The following is a 6,922-nucleotide window of genomic DNA, read 5'->3' on the forward strand; positions in this document are numbered from 1 at the left end:
ATTAGTAGTAGTAGTAGTAGTAGTAGCAGCAGTAGTAGTAGTAGTAGTAGTAGTAGTAGTAGTAGTAGCAGCAGTAGTAGTAGTAGTAGTAGTATTTTCATTTTTATTTCTTAATGTAGAAATTATATATTTATGACTTCTGTTTTCTTTTCTTTTTTTTTTTCTTTCTTTTCGACGAGATCACCAAAATATCTTTGAACATTTGGTCTTCGGTATAGGGTATCAGCGAGACCTCAGTTTTTGGCGGAACTCGCATCACCCCCATCCCACCTCGCCAATTCTTCCCAGCAACGTTTTACGAAGTAAACCCTAACACAATATCGCAACCTAACGGGATTCTCGTCAAATTTTAAACGTTGCTGCTATTGCTTACAGCAGCGATCTGTATCCACACCATGGTACCCGTCAGCATCTACTTTTATTCTAGCCTATCCAGCTTTTGCTCTAACCTACCCAATTCCATCTCTCCAGCCACCTCTATCGTACTTCATCTAGATACCGCATGAAACGCATTGAAATACATCCACCCATGTTGTTGTTTAGTTCCAGATCAGTTCTGTTTGGGTAGATCTGTAATAATAATCAGTGCTGGTTATAATTTCTATCGAATATCTGTAGAAATAACCTTAACAAGTAATGTAAAGCACACTGCTAACACAGTAGAACACATTATTGAACATTATAAAAACATTTAATATACTTTATAGTATATCATGGTTGCATAACAAAATACCATGTACCTACAAGTCATTAGTATTCATGTACCAGCTTCCAGGAATGCATTTAATATGTAAATTGGTATATCCGATAACTATACACCGCTATACTTAGTGGCTATTCAAGCAATGAGTTCATGGATGATTAAGGGGTTAGATGGGTGCTGATGAAGGGGAAAAAACGCCTGGAAATATGCATATATGCCCATTACCCATTTCTCATCTTCGATCTCATTGTTTTTTTTACATCTGACGGCTCCTATATGAAACGTAGCAACAAAAGTCAATGCTGGCTATGATTTCTATAGAATATGTATGCAGATAACCTTAACAAAGTAATGTACTAATAATACTATAGGCACAAGACCTGAAATTTGGGGGAAAAGGGCTAGTCGGTTACATCGATCCCAGTACTCTCAACTGGTACTTATTTTATCGACTCCGAAACGATGAAAGGCAAAGACGACCTCGGCGGAATTTGAACTCAGAACATAGACAAACAAAATTATTGCTAAGCATTTTGCCCGGCGTGCTAACGATTCCACCTGCTTACCTCAACAACAACAATACTAATAATAATAATAATAATGATAATAATAATACACAGAGAAATGAAAGTGAAGGTCAGTGAGGCGTATCAAAAAAGGGTGAAGGTGGTGTTGAAATCCAGCCTGAATGCCAAAAATTTGATTACCGCAATAAATATCTGGGCAGTTGCGGTGGTCAGATATAGTGCATCCATCCTCGAATGGACTAAGGAGGAAATATCAACACTGGATAAAAGGACAAGAAAGCTGATGACGCTGCATGGGGCGCTACACCCTAAAGCAAACGTAAACAGACTGTATATGAAAAGAAAGAATGGTGGCAGAGGACTAATTAGTATAGACCATTGTATGAGGAGTGAAAAGAGAACGCTTGCCGAGTATTTGATAAATAGTGATGAAGACCTGCTGCAATATGCCGCGAAAGATATGGGTGTAAATGCAGATGAAATCAAAGAGCTGAGAGGCGTAAAGAAGACCTTCTTGAAATGAGAATGCATGGACAGTTTGAAAGGAATACATAAGACGTTAAGGATAATACAGCATAGTGGACATGGCTTGAGCGAGGTGATTTGAAGTGCACCACCGAAAGCCTGATCATTGCTGCACAAGACCAGGCTCTCGCTACGAAGTCAGTGATGTATAACATCGATAAAACTTCTGTCATCCAGAAATGCAGACACTGTGGAAAGAGTGTGGAAAATGTGATCAACTTGGTTGGTGAATGTGAGAGCTTTGCACAAAAAAATACAAGCACCGTCACGATAAAGTGTGTGTGTATCTCCATTGGCTCTTATGCCGTAAATACCAATATGAAGTAACAGAGAACTGGTATGAGCATATACCAAGTGAATTTATGCAGGAGGATGGAAAAGTAATGATACTCTGGGACTATGATTTTCAGACGGATCGTGTTGTCGAACACCGTCGGCCGGATATTGTCATATTGAATAAGAGAGACAAATACTGTCAGATCATTGATGTAGCCATACCAAATGACAAGAATGTTGCGAGTAAAGGGGTTGGAAAAATCCCCAAGTACTCCGAAATGAAAGCGGAAATGGCAAGATTGTTTGGAATGCGAGAGGGTAATGTAAAAGTGATACCAGTGGAGATCGGAGCGTTGGGCTCAATCCCATTGAAACTTCAAGACTTCTTAAAGCAACTGGAAATCCCATGCAAGATTGATGTCTTGCAAAAAGCAGCCTTGATGGCCAAAGCGCACATCTTAAGGAAAGTATTATCTGTCTGAGGTCCTTGTTGTGATTTGACAGATGACTAAAGGCTCCGGGGTATTTTTACCTACACTGTGTTACGGAGGAATAATAATAATAATAATAATAATAATAATAATAATAATAATAATAATAATAATAATAATAATAATAATAATGATGATGATGATGATGATGATGATAAATGCCCTGATGCAGTACCAGGCAGTGGCCAGTGGAGTTTTCATAAGCAAGGGGAAAAATTCGTTCAGCTCCCAGTAACTGGGACCCTGTTTCTGTGTTCTGTCAATGCAGTCGGTGCAAATCACAAGTTTACGCTCGTTGTAGCCGATTACGCCAAACTGTTGTTATTCTATGCAATTTGTCTGCTAACCTAACAAACATTTATCTAGATACGATCTGGATGGCTTGCTGTGGTTGTTCCATATTCACAATGGCATATTCAAGAAATTCAATGGGTACCTGTCAGGGAGTAGGAAACATCTGAAGAGGTTTGCGAAGCATCAAGTGTTTAACATACAATTCAAATTCTCAAGAAGACTTCTAGACTCCAAAAGACATTCAACCGCTCCGCTCCTGTCGAGGCATAGACAATCACTAGTCTGAATACTCTACTTTTGCTGCCGTTTATGATGTTGTTCTTACCAATATCGTTTCCGCTTTCTTCCTTTTCTTCCAGGTACAGGATACTCGGATAATCTCTGCTAGCAAACATATAACAACCATGAGTCACATCCAGCACTACCAGCCTTAATGACTTCTCTCCTGCCACTAAAGGATTCGACTTCGTGATAGCCTTCTGGGCTGATGGACCATCAGAAACTGGTTCGTATATAGGGCCACATGTTCCAGGTTACCTCCACATGTTACTGCATCTAACCTCCACATGCTGTTGCCGTTAACCTCCACATGTTATTGCAGCTAACCTCCGCGTATTTTTACAGCTAACCTCCACATGTTGTTGCAGTTAATCTCTAAATATTATGACAGCTAATTTCCACATGTTTCAGATAACTTCTACATGTTATTGCAAGTAACTTTCAAATACTGACGCATCTAACCTCAACATTTTATTGCAATTAACCTCCACATGTTAATGAAGTTAACCTCCACATATTATTGCAGTTAACCTCCACATGTTGTTGCAACTAACTTTCACATGTTGTTGCAGCTAACCTCTATATGTTGCTGGAATTAATCTCCACACTTCACTGCATCTAACCTCCACATGTTATTGCAGCTAACCTCCACATGTTGTTGCAGATAACCTCCACATGTCGTTGAAACTAATCTCCACATGTTATTGTAGTTAACCTCCACATGCTGTTGCAACTAATCTCCTCATATTGTTGCAGCTAGCCTCAACATGTTGTTGCAGTTAATCGCCACATGTTATCGCAGTTATCGCACATATCGTTGCAACTACATGTTGCTGCAAGTAATCTCCACATTTTGCTGAAACTAACCTCTACGTGTTGTTGCAGCTAACCTCCACACGTTATTGCAGTTAATCTCCACATGTTATGGCAGCTAACCCCCATATGCTGCAGCTAACCTTCACATGATATTGTAATTAACCTCTACATGTTGTTGCAACTAACCTCCACACGTTGTCGCAGGTAATCTTCACATGCACCACTTGCCCGTGCTGTGCTTCAAAGGTGATGACACACTGAGACGTACAGTCCCTTACCGTAACGTTATTTGTTTGCCTATTTACCGTTGCACCACGTGGTGGAAGTAATGTGGTACACCAATTCAACCTACCTCTTCAGTTCTATTTTCAACCTTAAACACCAGGTACATACTACCATATGTTCTACTTCAGTTGATAGTGCACAAATCCAACCATACATCATCCAACGATTCCATTACTTCCTCCTTCGAAGAAATATGAAACCCTCTTCATTTTCTGTTACGTTACGTCATTTCTTTCATTGCTCTAACCTCTTTTTCTCTCTTTTACTTGTTTCAGTCATTTGACTGCGGCCATGCTGGAGCACCGCCTTTAGTCGAGCAAATCGACCCCAGGACTTATTCTTTGTAAGCCTAGTATTTATTCTATCGGTTCTCTTTTGCCGAACCGCTATGTCACGGGGACGTAAGCACACAAGCATCAGTTGTCAAGCGATGTTAGGGGGACAAACAGACACAAACACACATACATATATATACATATACATATATACGACGGGCTTCTTTCAGTTTCCGTCTACCAAATCCACTCACAAGGCTTTGGTCACCCGAGGCTATAGCAGAAGACACTTACCCAAAGTGCCATGCAGTGGGACTGAACCCGGAACCATGTGATTGGTAAGCAAGCTACTTACTACACATTCACTCCTGCGCCTATAAAAGTTTATAGATAAATTCTTTGGATAAATTCTTTGGACAAGAATTTATTTTTTGTAACATTACCTTTCCACAGTTCTTTTTTGTCGGAAATTATCCAATGCTCATTATTTCCTTTTGGCTTGCAACGCTTGCAAAAGCTACGTTGGCGTAGAAGAAGCAGAAGAAGCAGAAGAAGCTTTCATCTTTCTACTCAAACAAATAATCGACAGCAGACATGAAATCATCAACAATGTGATGCTGCTTCGCAGCGAAGAGTTTTTTCATGTTCGAGAACAGATGATAGTCAGATGAGGTCAAATCAGAAGAACAGGGAGGGTAATCAACCAGTTCAAAGCCACAGCCATGCACAGCAGCCACTGAAACCAATAGCTTAAGTGATGGAACATTATCATGATAAAACAAAACCACTTTCGTCAGTTTTCCTGGCCGTTCGGTCTTGATAGCCTTTCGTAACTGCCTCAACAAGATGGCATAGAACTTTCCATTCAGGGTGTGATTCTTCTGAAGATAGTCAGAAAACACAATACCTTTTGCCTTCCAAAAAACTGAGGCCATCATCTTCCCTGCAGATGAAACTACTTTCGCCTTCTTTAGAGCGGGTGAGGAGGAGTGTTTCGACTGCATAGATAGTCTCTTTGTCACTGGCTCAAAATGATGAACCCAACACTCATCTTGGGTTAGGAAACGTCCAAGGAAACCAACTGGATCTGCCTGAAATAATGTCAGATTTTCCCATGATGTGATCAGCCTGGTGCGCTTTCGATCAGGTATCAGAAGACGCAGCACCTAACAAGAAGAAACCCTCATCGTGCACAATATTCTTAACTCTCTCACGGGATATGCTAATAATATTGGCTATTGGATTTATATTCAATCACCTACTGTTCATCACCATGTGGTGAACACGATCAATAATTTCCTCGTGGATGGCGGTTTCAGGACATCCAGACGTTGTGTCTTCTTCAAAACTCTTCCTTCCTCTCCTAAATTCATCTGCCCACTTTTGTACTGTTGATAAAACTGGAGCGTCATCCCCTAATATGGAAACCATATCAGCATGAATATCCTTGAGGGCTAAACCGTTTTTCTTCAGGTACTTAATCACACGACGATTCCAAATTTTGACAGTTTTCAAGAGAAGTCGCTACTAGTTACTCTTGCAATCTTCTCTTCAACAGTCATTTATCAGTTTACCTGGAAAGAAGCAATGAAATTATCAATAAGAAGTTTTGAAATTATTGCATGCAAGATTTCACAGCTCTAGCATCACTCCTTCAGAGTCGGCCAATGAACTTTCCAGTCCAACTTCATATGGTATTTCACTGGTACTTAATTTTATCAACCCATCCCAACCCTCCAGGAAGATATAGGTTAAAGTTAGTCTTAGTTTTTCTATTACAATACCACTCACATCTAGGATGTTCTATCGGTATAGTAAATATACCCTAGTGTTTCCACTCCAGAAAAATGAGCTGCAAAAATTAGTAATTGGTTACTTCGGCGAGATTTGAACTCAGAACGCAAAGTACCGCAACTACAGAGCCACAAAACATTCTTTGCCAATCTCTTTGTATGGAAAAGCAAAAAAAAAAAAATAATAAATAACAAAAGCAAAAGGGCAAACAAAAAATTTTAAGCGATAACAATGATATATCATCCCTGGCTTATGAAAAATAAACAGAGACAATAACTAGTTAAGACGAATACTAAAAAATTATCTAAGCCTGGGATTATCTAACCGGTTTTGTGGAAAGCTTTGTGATTTTCAGGCCGCCATTGCAGTTTCTTTGTTCCGTTTATGTTTATTCTTGTCGTGTCTTGTCATTAGATACGACCTAAGTAAAACGAAGGAGACAAAAAATGGAAAATACAAAGTAAATTCATTACGAAATTGTATCTGAGCAGCATGTATGTATATATGTATGCATGTGTGTGTGTGTGTCTGTGTATGTGTCTGTGTGCGTGGCGGTGCGTGCGTGTGTGGCGGTATGTGTGTCTGTGTGTGCACGCGCGTGCGTGCGTGTAAAATGAGAAGTAATTATCAAACATAGTTCACGTGATTGCAGAAAGC

This window comes from Octopus bimaculoides, chromosome Z, assembly GCF_046866305.1.
Source record: "Octopus bimaculoides isolate indiv1 chromosome Z, ASM4686630v1, whole genome shotgun sequence".
Taxonomy (NCBI): Eukaryota; Metazoa; Mollusca; class Cephalopoda; order Octopoda; family Octopodidae; genus Octopus; species Octopus bimaculoides.